This window comes from Trematomus bernacchii, unplaced genomic scaffold (genome assembly GCF_902827165.1).
Source record: "Trematomus bernacchii unplaced genomic scaffold, fTreBer1.1, whole genome shotgun sequence".
Taxonomy (NCBI): domain Eukaryota; kingdom Metazoa; phylum Chordata; class Actinopteri; order Perciformes; family Nototheniidae; genus Trematomus; species Trematomus bernacchii.
This window is the reverse complement of record NW_022987676.1, coordinates 196121-213685: the sequence shown is the minus strand read 5'-3', so window position 1 is coordinate 213685 and position 17565 is coordinate 196121. Positions and strand designations below refer to the sequence as shown.

Genomic DNA, 17565 nt, shown 5'->3' with positions numbered 1-17565 from the left:
ACCTTTATTTAACCAGATAAAAACATTGAGATAAAATCTCATTTTCAATGCTGACCTGGCCAAGAAGGCAGCAACGTTACACATACAGTAACACATAACACAAACATATAAAATACAGAGAACATAACTAAGAAAACAAAAGACGAAAAAGAAGTCACGACATTGTGCACATTAGGACAGTAAGAAAGGTACACTACTTGTTACTGCAAGAGCAGCTGGTGGTGAGGACTTCAGACAACTTCAATTTAAAACATGCTAGAGTTGTAGCTGTTTCTCAGACACGGAGTGATACTGACTTGTGAAAAGTAACTACAATTCTACCCGTGAAATACGCTCATTATATCACGGCTAAGAACCAATCAGATTGCTTTATTTGACTTGTCCGTTTTATAATTACTTTTAATTAATTGACAGTGCGGTATAATGAGACAATAACAGGCTACAGATGCGGACATATACACACACATATATATTTATATATATATATCTTTATACAAATATATATATATATATATACACAATTGCAGAATCAAACAAGTAGAGCACTCTCATAATAACGTAACACTATCAGGGACTGCATATATCCCCCCCCTCTCTGGTCGCTACAATGAGGAAAATAAATTACTGGTCAAAAGTTTTATTTACAAGTATGTGAACATATTTCAAAATAAAAACATCCTTCAAAATTAACATATTTTACAATAAAACATATTATACAAACAAACGTCTTTCCTGCTGTTGTTTTTTTTGTTGCAGGTGCAGCGCGCCTCGGGCACGCGCACTGAGCCCCTCCCACTTCCAGCCTGTTTAAGAGGGTGCGCTTCACTTGATTGAGCTGTTGTTGAGCAGAGAGCGTTGGAGGAGAGAGGCTCCATGTGTACACTAAAGACGATACACACGCACGCTGGATTCTAACTGTGGATAGAGGCTGCTGCAGCGCACACTGTGGATTGTATTCTCTCAAGGTAAGCCTCCTCTCTCTCTCTCTGACTGTGTGTGCAGAGTTCAGTTCAGTGTGTTAGTGTGTGTGGAGTCTCTCTCTCTGACTGTGTGTGCAGAGTTCAGTTCAGTGTGTTAGTGTTAGTGTGTGTGGAGCCTCTCTCTCTCTCTGACTGTGTGTGCAGAGTTCAGTTCAGTGTGTTAGTGTGTGTGGAGCCTCTCTCTCTCTCTGACTGTGTGTGCAGAGTTCAGTTCAGTGTGTTAGTGTTAGTGTGTGTGGAGCCTCTCTCTCTCTCTGACTGTGTGTGCAGAGTTCAGTTCAGTGTGTTAGTGTGTGTGGAGCCTCTCTCTCTCTCCCTGCTCCTCCGGGGGAAGCTTCCCTTGTGGCCGGAGTTCCTCACATTCCTCTGCCGCGCACAGCGCACGATCTGCGGCCACATCTGCCTCCAGAGGCGCAGAGAGCAGGAAGTGCTGCTGGAGGAGTGGAGGATCAGTCCTGCATGCAACACTGAACTGAAAGAGACACAAGTGTACTGAAAGAGACACAAGTCAAAGTAGTCGTTGTGCAGAATCGTATATGAAGTGAGTGCATTATGATGATTGATGCATTAGTGTGTTCATCGTCACAGCTGGTGAAGGTGCAGCTCATTTGAATGACTTGATCAACTGCTGCTGGATATGTGATCCTATCATTATATATCAGTGTTTATTTATCAATGGGTAATTAATAATTGGTATTAGCTAATAATCTGTAAAAGCTGTCAGGTAAAAGAGTGGAGTGGAAGTACTCTAAAATACATTAAGATACAAATACATGAAACGTTTACTTAAGTACTGTGCTTAGTTACTTTTCATCTGCATGTACACACACACACACACACACACACACACACACACACACACACACGTATGTACTTAATTTAAGGACACATTTGAGATTAATTGTACTTTCCCGGAGTTTTTAATTAAATACTTTTTAATCAAATACATTTATTCTCAGGTTTTATTATTATTTTAAATGACTATTATTATTAATACTGTATTTCTTTTTTATTTTAGGAATGATATTGTTACAGGGAATACACAAGACAAATAAAATGCAGTTCAAACTATAATACAACATATTGTATTATTTCACTTTATTTGATCTGACTAATTATTAATACAAAATGGTATAAACGTATAAATGATGTAGCTTCACGTGTAGCAGCGGCAACAATAAAGTAATTAACACTTTCATGATCAATCATTATAAAACATATCATATATATTATTCTGAAATGGACCAATCTGCACAATCACTACTTTTACTGTCGCTACTTTCACTATATTTTGATGAGAATACTTTTCTACTTTCACTTGAGGAACATTTTGAATGCAGGACTTTTACTGAAACAGAGTATTCCTACACTCTGGTACTTCTACTTTTACTCAAGTACAATATCTGAGTACTTCTACTTTTACTCAAGTACAAGACCTGAGTACTTCTACTTTTACTCAAGTATAAGATCTGAGTACTTCTACTTTTACTCAAGTACAAGATCTGAGTACTTTTACATTTACTCAAGTACAAGATCTGAGTACTTCTACTTTTACTCAAGTATAAGATCTGAGTACTTTTACTTTTACTCAAGTACAAGATCTGAGTACTTCTACTTTTACTCAAGTACAAGATCTGAGTACTTTTACTTTTACTCAAGTACAAGATCTGAGTACTTCTACTTTTACTCAAGTACAAGATCTGAGTACTTCTACTTTTACTCAAGTACAATATCTGAGTACTTCTACTTTTACTCAAGTACAACACCTGAGTACTTCTACTTTCACTCAAGTACAAGATCTGAGTACTTTTACTCAAGTACAAGATCTGAGTACTTTTACTCAAGTACAACACCTGAGTACTTTTACTCAAGTACAACACCTGAGTACTTCTACTCAAGTACAACACCTGAGTACTTCTACTCAAGTACAATACCTGAGTACTTCTTCCACCTCTGATGAAACGATTAAAATAGGATTGGTTCTACTCTAATATGTCCCTATTGTCTCTCCGATGATCAGACGTTTAACTTATTACACCATCAGACAATGAGTCTTTGGATTGGACTTGTGGCCGTGTCAGCAGATGGAATGTAAAGATAGCTGCCGTCCTTTGTTTCATGTCACTAAATCCTTTGGGACTCTGAAGACGTCACTTCGATCTCTGGGAAGTTTGGACACTAAAAACTGAATCTGGAAATAATTGCCAGATTATTTGTAATGTTTATTGACGATAAGCTGCAGCTCTGACGTGCACTTCTTGCCAAAAATACTAGAGAGAAGAAGAGTTGTATTCATGCACAGACTTCAAACATGCACTGTGAGGGAGAAAGCATGGAGGACATGAGCAGTTCTTCTCTGCAGCGCTCATGCTCTGCAGTCAGAGTGAAGTCTGAGTCTGGGAAAAGCAAAGAGAGGTGAGAGGGAAAACATTCCTGACTCCGTGTCTCGGCAATTTCATTAAAGTTTGTGTGAGATGCTGCAGCAGCGAGCACCTCGAGGTGAAGGCTTAACCCCACCCCCGCTTTCTGCTTGGACTAATCCCAGGGGTCAGCTAATAAGTGTTCGGGTCATACCACCATGACAACTGAACGGGGGACGAGGGAAGGGAAGCTCCCCCAATCAGAGAGTTAATAACCCCGTGAAGGAAGTTAAGAGGTGTTGTGTGTGTGTGTGTGTGTGTGTGTGTGTGTGTGTGTGTGTGATTGTGTGTGTGTGTGTGTGTGTGTGTGTGTGTGTGTGTGTGTGTGTGTGTGTGTGTGTGTGTGTTGTGTGTGTGTGTGTGTGGTTTGTGGTGTGTGTGTGTGTGTGGGTGTGTGTGTGTGTGTGTGTGTGTGTGTGCTGTGTTGTGTGTGTGGTGTGTGTGTGTGTGTGGTAGTGTGTGTGTGTGTGTGTGTGTGTGTGTGTGTGTGGTGTGGTGTGTGGGTGTGTGTGTGCTTGTGTGTGTGTGTGTTGTGGTGTGTGTGTGTGTGTGTGTGTGTGTTGTAGGTTCTCCGCCCCCCCACCTTACCGCCCCCTTCTCTTAGTGGGGTTTTAGTGTGCCCTGTGGTGCTCTGATGTACACACACACACACACCCTCCCCTCAGGTCAGACGTTGGTCACTGCTCCACCTCTTGTGTAGATTTGTTCACAGTAGTGTAGATCAGCTGGCTGCTCTAATGTTCCGTCACTAAAGCTCCACTTCCTGTTTCCATGTTGCTGTTTTTACACAGTCTCCCTGCTGCTATCACTTGTACCGCATTTTTAAACGTTTTTGGTTTGACACGTGCAGATGTGACATGTTCCCTCCTGCTCCGTGCTCTGCTTTCTGTTCTCCATCGGGGTTTTTCTCCGTTATATATTTTTTCCGAGAGCCACTCTTATGTCATGTATATTAGACGATCCTGCAGAAACACTCTGGATTACATTCAATGATTCCCTTTGTGCCATCTATGTCTCTACTTTAAAAGAGTCCTCTCCTGCTGATGCTCAGGTGTATATCAGTATGTAGTGTCTCTACTTTAAAGAGTCCTCTCCTGCTGATGCTCAGGTGTATATCAGTATGTAGTGTCTCTACTTTAAAGAGTCCTCTCCTGCTGATGTTCAGGTGTATATCAGTATGTAGTGTCTCTACTTTAAAGAGTCCTCTCCTGCTGATGTTCAGGTGTATATCAGTATGTAGTGTCTCTACTTTAAAGAGTCCTCTCCTGCTGATGTTCAGGTGTATATCAGTATGTAGTGTCTCTACTTTAAAGAGTCCTCTCCTGCTCATGTTCAGGTGTATATCAGTATGTAGTGTCTCTACTTTAAAGAGTCCTCTCCTGCTGATGTTCAGGTGTATATCAGTATGTAGTGTCTCTACTTTAAAGAGTCCTCTCCTGCTGATGTTCAGGTGTATATCAGTATGTAGTGTCTCTACTTTAAAGAGTCCTCTCCAGCTGATGTTCAGGTGTATATCAGTATGTAGTGTCTCTACTTTAAAGAGTCCTCTCCAGCTGATGTTCAGGTGTATATCAGTATGTAGTGTCTCTACTTTAAAGAGTCCTCTCCTGCTGATGTTCAGGTGTATATCAGTATGTAGTGTCTCTACTTTAAAGAGTCCTCTCCTGCTGATGTTCAGGTGTATATCAGTATGTAGTGTCTCTACTTTAAAGAGTCCTCTCCTGCTGATGTTCAGGTGTATATCAGTATGTAGTGTCTCTACTTTAAAGAGTCCTCTCCTGCTGATGTTCTGGGGCCTCATTTATAAAGGGATATACGCTCAAAAAATGGCGTACGCCAGTTTCTACGCAATGTTTGTGATTTATAAAATACTAACTTGACGGGAAAATGTGCGGTCCTCCACGCAAACTCTAACCCATGCGTACGCACTAAGCACACAAACGGGAGAGACGAGAAACTGCGACACCGTTGGCAGAAGGAAGAATGGAGAGAAATATGTGGAAATAATACCATAAATAAAATGTTACCTCTCATTTATCAAATATGAAGAATTCATTTTCAAACATTGATTAAAGCCAATCTTAAAATGATGAAACAAACGCCTGTTTGAGACTCCTCAGTGCACACAAAAACATAACTTGGAGAAATAAATAAATACGGATATGTTATTTAAAACCACCTGGATATGTTGTGTTAATGTTATGAAATGTTTTCTCATAAATGATGCGGTAAGCAGGAGGACAGAATTACGTCTAAACTGACGCCGTTTTGCATTTCTATAGGTTGTAGATACGAGCATGGTTTTATATACTATCACGTTTAATCGTGTTTTATGCCGTTTGCCAAGACTTGATAAGTGGCTCGTAAAACACAGGAGGTATGGAAACTAAGAACACCATATGTGGTAAACAGCTAATATAACACAACACATTGTATTTCCTTTAACTGGTGGATTATGGATATATAGTTGCTGATCGACAGCTGGAACACAAACCACCAAATACAACACAATCATTCAGATCCAGTCGTCATGACTACACTCCGGAGGGATTCCCCCATCATTTCTTACAGTTTCTCATCAAGGGGGGTGTCTCCTGTCCCCGGGACAAACACACTGCCTGAGGAAGGTTATGTGTATTTGTTTTGTCATTAACTTTTTTCGGACCACTTATTTATTTATGTTGGTGACGATCCGACCTCCATGCTGCTCCTCTGGTTCAAACTGCATCCACCAAACAATATGATTTATCTCGACCTCCCCACAATAACCTAAATCTGACACGGTGTGAGATGTCTTTTTTAGCTGTTCTATCCTCATTTCCTGTGATCTTCTTCATGCAGTCAGTCAGAATGAATGAATGAATGGGCGTTTCTTTGACTATTTATAGGCAAATATGGGCGTTACGAGTCGATTGTGATTTATAAAGGGAAACAGGCGTAGGAAGTGCCGTACGCACTTCCCTCGCCGGTACGCAATGTTTTGTGAATCGGAAAATGGCGGAAAATGTATGTACCTATTTTTGTGCTTTGTACTACGTAAGCAACCTTCCTACGTCAATCCTACGCAAGGCGTTATAAATGAGGCCCCAGGTGTATATCAGTATGTAGTGTCTCTACTTTAAAGAGTCCTCTCCTGCTGATGTTCAGGTGTATATCAGTATGTAGTGTCTCTACTTTAAAGAGTCCTCTCCTGCTGATGTTCAGGTGTATATCAGTATGTAGTGTCTCTACTTTAAAGAGTCCTCTCCTGCTGATGTTCAGGTGTATATCAGTATGTAGTGTCTCTACTTTAAAGAGTCCTCTCCTGCTGATGTTCAGGTGTATATCAGTAAGTAGTGTCTCTACTTTAAAGAGTCCTCTCCTGCTGATGTTCAGGTGTATATCAGTATGTAGTGTCTCTACTTTAAAGAGTCCTCTCCTGCTGATGTTCAGGTGTATATCAGTATGTAGTGTCTCTACTTTAAAGAGTCCTCTCCTGCTGATGTTCAGGTGTATATCAGTATGTAGTGTCCTCTACTTTAAAGAGTCCTCTCCTGCTGATGTTCAGGTGTATATCAGTATGTAGTGTCTCTACTTTAAAGAGTCCTCTCCTGCTGATGTTCAGGTGTATATCAGTAAGTAGTGTCTCTACTTTAAAGAGTCCTCTCCTGCTGATGTTCAGGTGTATATCAGTATGTAGTGTCTCTACTTAAAGAGTCCTCTCCTGCTGATGTTCAGGTGTATATCAGTATGTAGTGTCTCTACTTTAAAGAGTCCTCTCCTGCTGATGTTCAGGTGTATATCAGTATGTAGTGTCTCTACTTTAAAGAGTCCTCTCCTGCTGATGTTCAGGTGTACATCAGTATGTAGTGCCTCTACTTTAAAGAGTCCTCTCCTGCTGATGTTCAGGTGTATATCAGTATGTAGTGTCTCTACTTTAAAGAGTCCTCTCCTGCTGATGTTCAGGTGTATATCAGTATGTAGTGTCTCTACTTTAAAGAGTCCTCTCCTGCTGATGTTCAGGTGTATATCAGTATGTAGTGTCTCTACTTTAAAGAGTCCTCTCCTGCTGATGTTCAGGTGTACATCAGTATGTAGTGCCTCTACTTTAAAGAGTCCTCTCCTGCTGATGTTCAGGTGTATATCAGTATGTAGTGTCTCTACTTTAAAGAGTCCTCTCCTGCTGATGTTCAGGTGTATATCAGTATGTAGTGTCTCTACTTTAAAGAGTCCTCTCCTGCTGATGTTCAGGTGTACATCAGTATGTAGTGCCTCTACTTTAAAGAGTCCTCTCCTGCTGATGTTCAGGTGTATATCAGTATGTAGTGTCTCTACTTTAAAGAGTCCTCTCCTGCTGATGTTCAGGTGTATATCAGTATGTAGTGTCTCTACTTTAAAGAGTCCTCTCCTGCTGATGTTCAGGTGTATATCAGTATGTAGTGTCTCTACTTTAAAGAGTCCTCTCCTGCTGATGTTCAGGTGTACATCAGTATGTAGTCTCTCTCTCTAGCTTGAGGTGCAGCTAGGATCCTTGGCTTTAGAGTAGAAAGGACATCAACTCCACCACTTCCCAACAGACTTTCCAAATACCTTTTGAAGCAAGTTGCACTGAAGTAAACCCTAACCTGTTCTGGAGTAATGATTTCTTTGATATTCCTAAATGAGTCAGTTTTTGGTATGTATATATATTTGATATATTAAAGGTGGAGTTGAGATGTTGCTGAAGTAGACTTCAGTTTGTAGCGTCACAAAAAGACTCGTGTTACGTCTTTACAACGTTTCCTCACACCTGAGGAATTCTACACTCAGAGACAACAGGCTGAGACTTAGCATGCAGCCTTTCCTAGAAGTCCTCCTCCTCCGGGGGTTTAGGGCTTGCTACTCCCTCCCTCCCTCTCCTCCCCTCTCTCTCCTCTCCTCCCTCCTCCCTCTCCTCCCCCCCTCCCCTCCCTCTCCTCCCTCCCTCCCTCTCCTCCTCTCCTCCCCCCCTCTCCTCCCTCTCCTCCCCCCCCCTCCCCTCCCTCTCCTCCCTCCCCTCCCCCCCCCCCTCCCCTCCACGATGCTCACATTGTTTTATAAACAAGGCGGTCGAGTAGGAAGGTAAGAGCATGACACACTCGTAACATTCCTCCGGTACCAGGAGGCACCGTGACACCAACATGCCTCCAAACACATCGTGAGATAAAACCCTCAACCTTCTCATGTCAGCACATCAGACAGAGGGCAATCACAGTATGAATACTACTATACGAGTATACATGTATGTGTAGTACACATCAGACAGAGGGCGATCATTATATAAATTCTGACTTCACACTTAGCTGTATAAAAACCCTTTAAGAACGCGGTGTGTGTGTGTGTGTGTGGGTGTGGTGTGTGTGTGTGTGTGTGTGTGTGTGTGTGTGTGTGTGTGTGTGTGTGTGTGTGTGTGTGTGTGTGTGTGTGTGTGTGTGTGTGTGTGTGTGTGTGTGTGTGTGTGTGTGTGTGTGTGTGTGTGTGTGTGTGTGTGTGTGTGTGTGTGTGTGTGTGTGTGTGTGTGTGTGTGTGTGTGTGTGTGGTGTGTGTGTGTGTGTGTGTGTGTGTGTGTGTGTGTGTGTGTGTGTGTGTGTGTGTGTGTGTGTGTGTGTGTGTGTGTGTGTGTGTGTGTGTGTGTGTGTGTGTGTGTGTGTGTGTGTGTGTGTGTGTGTGTGTGTGTGTGTGTGTGTGTGTGTGTGTGTGTGTGTGTCCTCTCTTTTAGCCTATCCTGAGGGCATAGCCTGGCTTTTCACACACAGTCTTTCATCCCCATTCAACAGCACCGATTCCCCTGCAGACACACACACACACACGCTCGTGTTAGCACGGTGTCAGGACACGTGACAGGTTGAGCCTCAGGTTGAAGTTGAGTGGAAGTTGTTCTGTGTCTCTGTGAGAGGAGAACGTGTCGACTTTTGTGTCTCGGTGTGAATTCATCAATCTAAAAATAAGGTGGTTTGAAAGTGTCTTTCAGAAATCTCACAAATTCAAAATGAGGGTTTTAGGAATACATTCTTTCATACACTGCTTTTCACAATGTCCAATGCCTCTCCTGTTAACGTCCGCGGATCATACACCTAATTATCTCTAATCCTAATTAAAGAAGTTTATTTTTCGTTTGATGTCATTGTAAAGTTGGATGTCATTTGTAGCACGAAGGAAATCTAAAGTCTTGAATTTATTTCATGAGGTCAGGGAGAAATGTTTTAAGTTTTAATAAACAAAGAAAAAGGTCCCCTTACCCTTATGCTAGATGAACTCGATTATGCTAGATGAACTCGATTTTTTGGCGTCCCTTTGTTCGAGTACAAATATGTCAACACTTAATCTCAGAGTGATTTCCGGTACGGTAACTGCACGGTCAAGGACAAGAAATCACTGCAGAGGGTGGTGAAGATCGCACAACGCATCATCAAGATGCCACTCCCCTCCATAGCCTCTGGGTGTTTCTCAATGTCGAGTAAAGCTGCTTCAGAGCCACTATTTCAAGCATACTACGTCATCGAGTGCCGCTGAAGTACTGTTCCAATGTGCAGCATACTTGGAAATCTACCGAGCCCGGCGTACTCCATTTGGAGAAATATCGAGGCTGCACATGAGTAGACTCCGCGGTCTTAAAATTCCCACAATGCTTTGCGCACGGACCAATTTCCCCAAATCTGTGGCGGAAGATGTAAGAGGCGGGGCCTCTCAACACCCCACTGGAGGATTTCAAAACGTAGGTTGCTAACAAGAGTCTAACTGAGTTGTTACCGCTTTGTATTTAGTTGAACTCGTAGCCCTTCTGTCGAGAATCCAATAAGAAAAGACCGATGTTTGACACTGCTGTATTTTGTGTTTTTACTGCTTTGAATCAACATTTCCAGTTGTTTTAGAGAATAGGAGACATCTGCTGTCAGTAAAAACCTCCTGAACATCTGGATCTGAAGTGATCAGAGAAACGATACGATAACACTTTAATGGTCAGATGAGGTCTGAGATGCTCCTTGCATCCCAGCAGCTCCGTGTGTGACATCCCAGCAGCTCCGCGTGTAACATCCCAGCAGCTCCGCGTGTAACATCCCAGCAGCTCCGCGTGTAACATCCCAGCAGCTCCGCGTGTAACATCCCAGCAGCTCCGCGTGTAACATCCCAGCAGCTCCGCGTGTGACATCCCAGCAGCTCCGCGTGTGACATCCCAGCAGCTCCGCGTGTAACATCCCAGCAGCTCCGCGTGTAACATCCCAGCAGCTCCGCGTGTAACATCACAGCAGCTCCGCGTGTAACATCCCAGCAGCTCCGCGTGTAACATCCCAGCAGCTCCGCGTGTGACATCACAGCAGCTCCGCGTGTGACATCACAGCAGCTCCGCGTGTGACATCACAGCAGCTCCGCGTGTGACATCACAGCAGCTCCGCGTGTAACATCCCAGCAGCTCCGCGTGTAACATCCCAGCAGCTCCGCGTGTGACATCACAGCAGCTCCGCGTGTGACATCACAGCAGCTCCGCGTGTGACATCACAGCAGCTCCGCGTGTGACATCACAGCAGCTCCGCGTGTAACATCACAGCAGCTCCGCGTGTGACATCCCAGCAGGATCAGTGAGAGCTGCTCAAAGAGCCTTCAGCGTGATCTGATCTGTAGCTTTGTGTTCACTGAGAGGACTGACTGGAGCACAGAGGATGCTTCAGACTGACTGGAGCACAGAGGATGCTTCAGACTGACTGGAGCACAGAGGATGCTTCAGACTGACTGGAGCACAGAGGATGCTTCAGACTGACTGGAGCTCAGAGGATGCTTCAGACTGACTGGAGCTCAGAGGATGCTTCAGACTGACTGGAGCTCAGAGGATGCTTCAGACTGACTGGAGCACAGAGGATGCTTCAGGCTGACTGGAGCTCAGAGGATGCTTCAGGCTGACTTCAGGCTGACTTCAGAGGATGCTTCAGGCTGACTGGAGCTCAGAGGATGCTTCAGGCTGACTTTATTGAATCTCCATTAGATGGTAGCAGTTCAGATTCTCTGTCAGAGGATGCTTTGGGTCCCAGAGGATGCTGTTGGAGCCTCTCAGGTTATTATGGTCTGTGAACAGGAAGTCTCTGACAGGGTGACCTACAGTCTGTGAGTCAGGAAGTCTCTGACAGGGTGACCAACAGTCTGTGAGCAGGAAGTCTCTGACGGAGTGACCTACAGTCTGTGAGTCAGGAAGTCTCTGACGGGGTGACCAACAGTCTGTGAGTCAGGAAGTCTCTGACGGGGTGACCTACAGTCTGTGAGTCAGGAAGTCTCTGACGGGGTGACCAACAGTCTGTGAGTCAGGAAGTCTCTGACGGGGTGACCTACAGTCTGTGAGTCAGGAAGTCTCTGACGGGGTGACCTACAGTCTGTGAGTCAGGAAGTCTCTGACGGGGTGACCAACAGTCTGTGACTCAGGAAGTCTCTGACGGGGTGACCAACAGTCTGTGAGCAGGAAGTCTCTGACAGGGTGACCTACAGTCTGTGAGTCAGGAAGTCTCTGACGGGGTGACCAACAGTCTGTGAGTCAGGAAGTCTCTGACGGAGTGACCTACAGTCTGTGAGTCAGGAAGTCTCTGACGGGGTGACCTACAGTCTGTGAGTCAGGAAGTCTCTGACGGGGTGACCTACAGTCTGTGAGTCAGGAAGTCTCTGACGGGGTGACCTACAGTCTGTGAGTCAGGAAGTCTCTGACGGGGTGACCTACAGTCTGTGAGTCAGGAAGTCTCTGACGGGGTGACCTACAGTCTGTGAGTCAGGAAGTCTCTGACGGGGTGACCAACAGTCTGTGAGCAGGAAGTCTCTGACGGGGTGACCTACAGTCTGTGAGTCAGGAAGTCTCTGACGGGGTGACCTACAGTCTGTGAGTCAGGAAGTCTCTGACGGGGTGACCAACAGTCTGTGACTCAGGAAGTCTCTGACGGGGTGACCAACAGTCTGTGAGCAGGAAGTCTCTGACGGGGTGACCTACAGTCTGTGAGTCAGGAAGTCTCTGACGGGGTGACCAACAGTCTGTGAGTCAGGAAGTCTCTGACGGGGTGACCAACAGTCTGTGAGTCAGGAAGTCTCTGACGGGGTGACCAACAGTCTGTGAGTCAGGAAGTCTCTGACGGGGTGACCAACAGTCTGTGAGTCAGGAAGTCTCTGACGGGGTGACCTACAGTCTGTGAGTCAGGAAAGTCTCTGACGGGGTGACCTACAGTCTGTGAGTCAGGAAGTCTCTGACGGGGTGACCAACAGTCTGTGAGTCAGGAAGTCTCTGACGGGGTGACCTACAGTCTGTGAGTCAGGAAGGTCTCTGACGGGGTGACCTACAGTCTGTGAGTCAGGAAGTCTCTGACGGGGTGACCTACAGTCTGTGAGTCAGGAAGTCTCTGACGGGGTGACCTACAGTCTGTGAGTCAGGAAGTCTCTGACGGGGTGACCTACAGTCTGTGAGTCAGGAAGTCTCTGACGGGGTGACCAACAGTCTGTGAGTCAGGAAGTCTCTGACGGGGTGACCTACAGTCTGTGAGTCAGGAAGTCTCTGACGGGGTGACCAACAGTCCTGTGAGTCAGGAAGTCTCTGACGGGGTGACCTACAGTCTGTGAGTCAGGAAGTCTCTGACGGGGTGACCTACAGTCTGTGAGTCAGGAAGTCTCTGACGGGGTGACCAACAGTCTGTGAGCAGGAAGTCTCTGACAGGGTGACCTACAGTCTGTGAGTCAGGAAGTCTCTGACGGGGTGACCAACAGTCTGTGAGTCAGGAAGTCTCTGACGGGGTGACCTACAGTCTGTGAGTCAGGAAGTCTCTGACGGAGTGACCTACAGTCTGTGAGTCAGGAAGTCTCTGACGGGGTGACCTACAGTCTGTGAGTCAGGAAGTCTCTGACGGGGTGACCTACAGTCTGTGAGCAGGAAGTCTCTGACGGGGGTGACCTACATCTGTGAGTCAGGAAGTCTCTGACAGGGTGACCTACAGTCTGTGAGTCAGGAAGTCCTCTGACCGGGGTGACCAACAGTCTGTGACTCAGGAAGTCTCTGACGGGTGACCTACAGTCTGTGAGCAGGAAGTCTCTGACGGGGTGACCTACAGTCTGTGAGTCAGGAAGTCTCTGACAGGGTGACCTACAGTCTGTGAGTCAGGAAGTCTCTGACGGGGTGACCAACAGTCTGTGACTCAGGAAGTCTCTGACGGGGTGACCTACAGTCTGTGAGCAGGAAGTCTCTGACGGGGTGACCTACAGTCTGTGAGTCAGGAAGTCTCTGACAGGGTGACCTACAGTCTGTGAGTCAGGAAGTCTCTGACGGGGTGACCAACAGTCTGTGACTCAGGAAGTCTCTGACGGGGTGACCAACAGTCTGTGAGCAGGAAGTCTCTGACGGGGTGACCAACAGTCTGTGAGTCAGGAAGTCTCTGACGGGGTGACCAACAGTCTGTGAGTCAGGAAGTCTCTGACGGGGTGACCAACAGTCTGTGAGTCAGGAAGTCTCTGACGGGGTGACCAACAGTCTGTGAGTCAGGAAGTCTCTGACGGGGTGACCTACAGTCTGTGAGTCAGGAAGTCTCTGACGGGGTGACCAACAGTCTGTGAGTCAGGAAGTCTCTGACGGGGTGACCTACAGTCTGTGAGTCAGGAAGTCTCTGACGGGGTGACCTACAGTCTGTGAGTCAGGAAGTCTCTGACGGGGTGACCTACAGTCTGTGAGTCAGGAAGTCTCTGACAGGGTGACCAACAGTCTGTGAGCAGATTTCTAACAGCTGGAGCAGGTTAGATTCTAAAGCTGTCGATCAACACTTGTACCAGGTAGAGTTGCAGTGCTGTAGAACAGACACAATCACAGATGTAAAGAACAACAGAAGAGTTTCTCTGCTCGCCCCAAAAGACCTAAGGCGGCGGAGAAAATACATTCTTTGTTTTGTCCTTTCTGCGAAGCTGAGCTAACGTTAGCGAGCAGGGAGGAACTCTGAGTGTTGTCGAATTTAATTTTCTGGAACGTGTTAATCAGCCGTTTCTGCAAACTATCCGTGGTTGATCTATGGCAGAACATGAGTGTGACTAAAGCAAAGGGCGGGCGTTTCTTTCTCTGTGCATGCATACCTGCGTGTTTACAGCTAACGTGTCTGATTTCCATCCCTTATTAGATTCACACTTGGTTAACACAGTCTCTGGTCGTTCAAGATCTTCCCATGAAAGGCATCGGAGCAGATGATCAGTGAGAGCAGTCTGCAGCAGCTTGAGAGGAGATGGAGAACTCAAACTAAAGATTCATATCAGTTCAGTCTGGGTGAAAACCCCAAGAGTACACACAGAATCTGAACTCCTTTATTTGTCCCAAACTGTGAAATGTACTTTATTACAGATAAAGTGAGGAGAATCAGAAGTGCAAAGTAACTTAGTCCATTTACTGAGGTTCTTTTACTTTACTTAAGTATTACCATGTTATGCTACTGTGTACTTCTACTCCACTACAGCTCAGAGGTACATGGTGTACTTCTACTCCACTTCAGTTCAGAGGTACATGGTGTACTTCTACTCCACTTCAGTTCAGAGGTACATGGTGTACTTCTACTGCACTACAGTTCAGAGGTACATGGTGTACTTCTACTCCACTACAGTTCAGAGGTAGATGGTGTACTTCTACTCCACTACAGTTCAGAGGTAGATGGTGTACTTCTACTCCACTACAGTTCAGAGGTACATGGTGTACTTCTACTCCACTACAGTTCAGAGGTACATGGTGTACTTCTACTCCACTACAGTTCAGAGGTACATGGTGTACTTCTACTCCACTACAGTTCAGAGGTAGATGGTGTACTTCTACTCCACTACAGTTCAGAGGTACATGGTGTACTTCTACTGCACTACAGTTCAGAGGTAGATGGTGTACTTCTACTCCACTACAGTTCAGAGGTACATGGTGTACTTGTACTCCACTACATGTATTGAATCCCTTTAGTTACTTCACAGATGTGGATGAATGATGTGAAATATAACCAAGTGTTAAATCAGACTTTAGTTCCACCTGGAGTAAATCCACAAGCTACCCTGCAGTATACAAAGTCATTCAAACTAGCTGCACCTTTACCAGCTTTGAGAACACTTTCATGATCAATCATTATAAAACATATCATATATATTATTCTGAAATGGACCAATCTGCACAATGACTACTTTTACTGTCTCTACTTTCACTATATTTTGATGAGAATACTTTTATACTTTCACTATAGTGTGTGTGTGTGTGTGTGTGTGTGTGTGTGTTCAAAAGTAATGTTGAGGTTGCGCTCTGTAAACCGAGTTTCTCCTCAGATGTTCTGTTCCTGAACAAAATGCAGCCTTTGTTACTGGGTCATGAAGCAGCCGAGGACACACACACACACACACACACACAGTTTGCGCTAATTGATTCTCCCTACAGCAGACAGGAGAACAGTGTGTGTGTTTACTTTAAGGGATCTGTCAGGAGTTTAAGTAAATAGAAAAGTGACAAAGTAAACACAAATCTCACACACACACACACACTACTTCCTTCAGAGATATCTACATACACTTTATGCCTCATGTTGTTCCTGTGTTCATGCTCTGAAGTTGAACCCATTTTCAGATTATAATCCAATTATAACTGTGTGTGCATCTTCTTTATAGCCTGTGTGTGTGCATCTTCTTTATAGCCTGTGTGTGTGCATCTTCTTTATAGCCTGTGTGTGTGCATCTTCTTTATAGCCTGTGTGTGCATCTTCTTTATAGTGTGTGTGTGCATCTTCTTTATAGCCTAACGTTAGCTCTTTACTTCAGAAATATATATATATCCTTTATTTAACCAGGTAAAAAGTCTCATTGAGATGGAATCCTCTTTTCCAACAGGTTCAACACAGACAGTACAGACAGACGAATGCAGCTGTAAAACACAAGTGAAGTTCATTAGACACATTAGCCAGTCAATATGCAAATAAAAGAAACTCTTATAAAACATTAAAGATCCTAAAGATGTGTTAAAATGTGGAGATGATCAAACGTGTCAGTATCAGAAACGTTTGTTTGATTATTTTCATATTCCAAAATCAGATGGAGGCATCCCATTGGACCAGGGAGATGCTGCCTTCAGGGTCAGTATTAGTGTGATGTAATTTAGGGCCCTCACAAATATAGAAATACAGTCTCACTGTGTCTCTGGTTCCTCTCCAGTCAGACTGAGCTGTCAAAGACAGGTGACACTAAGCGGGCCAGAGCCATCATCATGAAGGGTGTAGGTCTGCCATCCACTTTGTAAGAACACTACAGCAGCAGCCCCCCCTTCAGAGGCCTGTTGAGTGCAGTTCAACCGGATGATTTCAAAGTGCAAGATCTGTTTCTCAAATGAAATTAAACAGAAATACATGAAATACCGTCGTTCTCCCCTGTTCCTTGTAAATGAACATAAATCAATATTCCTGCTTTCTGAAAAAGCTCCTGCAAAAATGTAAAATCTTGCCAAGTATATTTGTCTAACTTCTAGTCAGAACATGTCGTTACACTTGATATAAGACTTGATAACTTAAGTCTTGTTTTTAGATAAGGCATCTTGAGCATCCTTTCAAGTCAAAATCTTATTTTAAAGTGGACCTATCATGCTATATTTTAATAATATAGTGTAGGACCATACCTATATAAGGCATATTTATACTTTTTTTTTTTTCAAAATACCAAACAGATCATGCATTTTAGCCATGCCTCATTTCGCTCAATTTGACATTTTTTAGCTCTGTTTTAGCAAGGGCAGATTCAGTGAGAACAGCACCACCTACAGGCCTGGCATATGTACTACAGCGTCTCCAGCGCTTTCGAACGGCAATGGCCGTGGCTGTCTCCTCCTGATTGGTGGAGTTGGCCCAATAGCCGTAGTGCCACCGTCCTGACGTCAGGACAGTGTTCAAATCTGGATCAGTTTTTATCAGATCCGTTGCAGCCCCTTTTTTAGAGATTTGGGTATGGAGGAAAATAGAGAGGGTTGTGTTTTCTGACACTTGGTGAGTTCCCTGGAACACCGGGGACACATATTCATGTAGAAAAGACGTACAAAAGTGCATTTTGCATGATAGGTCCCCTTTAAAGGAACATCTCCACTAACATCAGAAAACAGGAAACGTCTGAGCATTTCTGGCTTTTTTTTGTTACAAATGCCAGAATTCTGGTCAAATATAGTTCAAAATGAG

At 44.6% G+C, this 17565-nt stretch overlaps 1 pseudogene; it reads left to right on the top strand.

The window, feature by feature from the left end:
- The window catches only part of LOC117487618, a 26557-nt pseudogene extending 10102 nt beyond the window's left edge, over positions 1–16455 (top strand).
- Positions 16456–17565: the final 1110 nt, after the last annotated feature.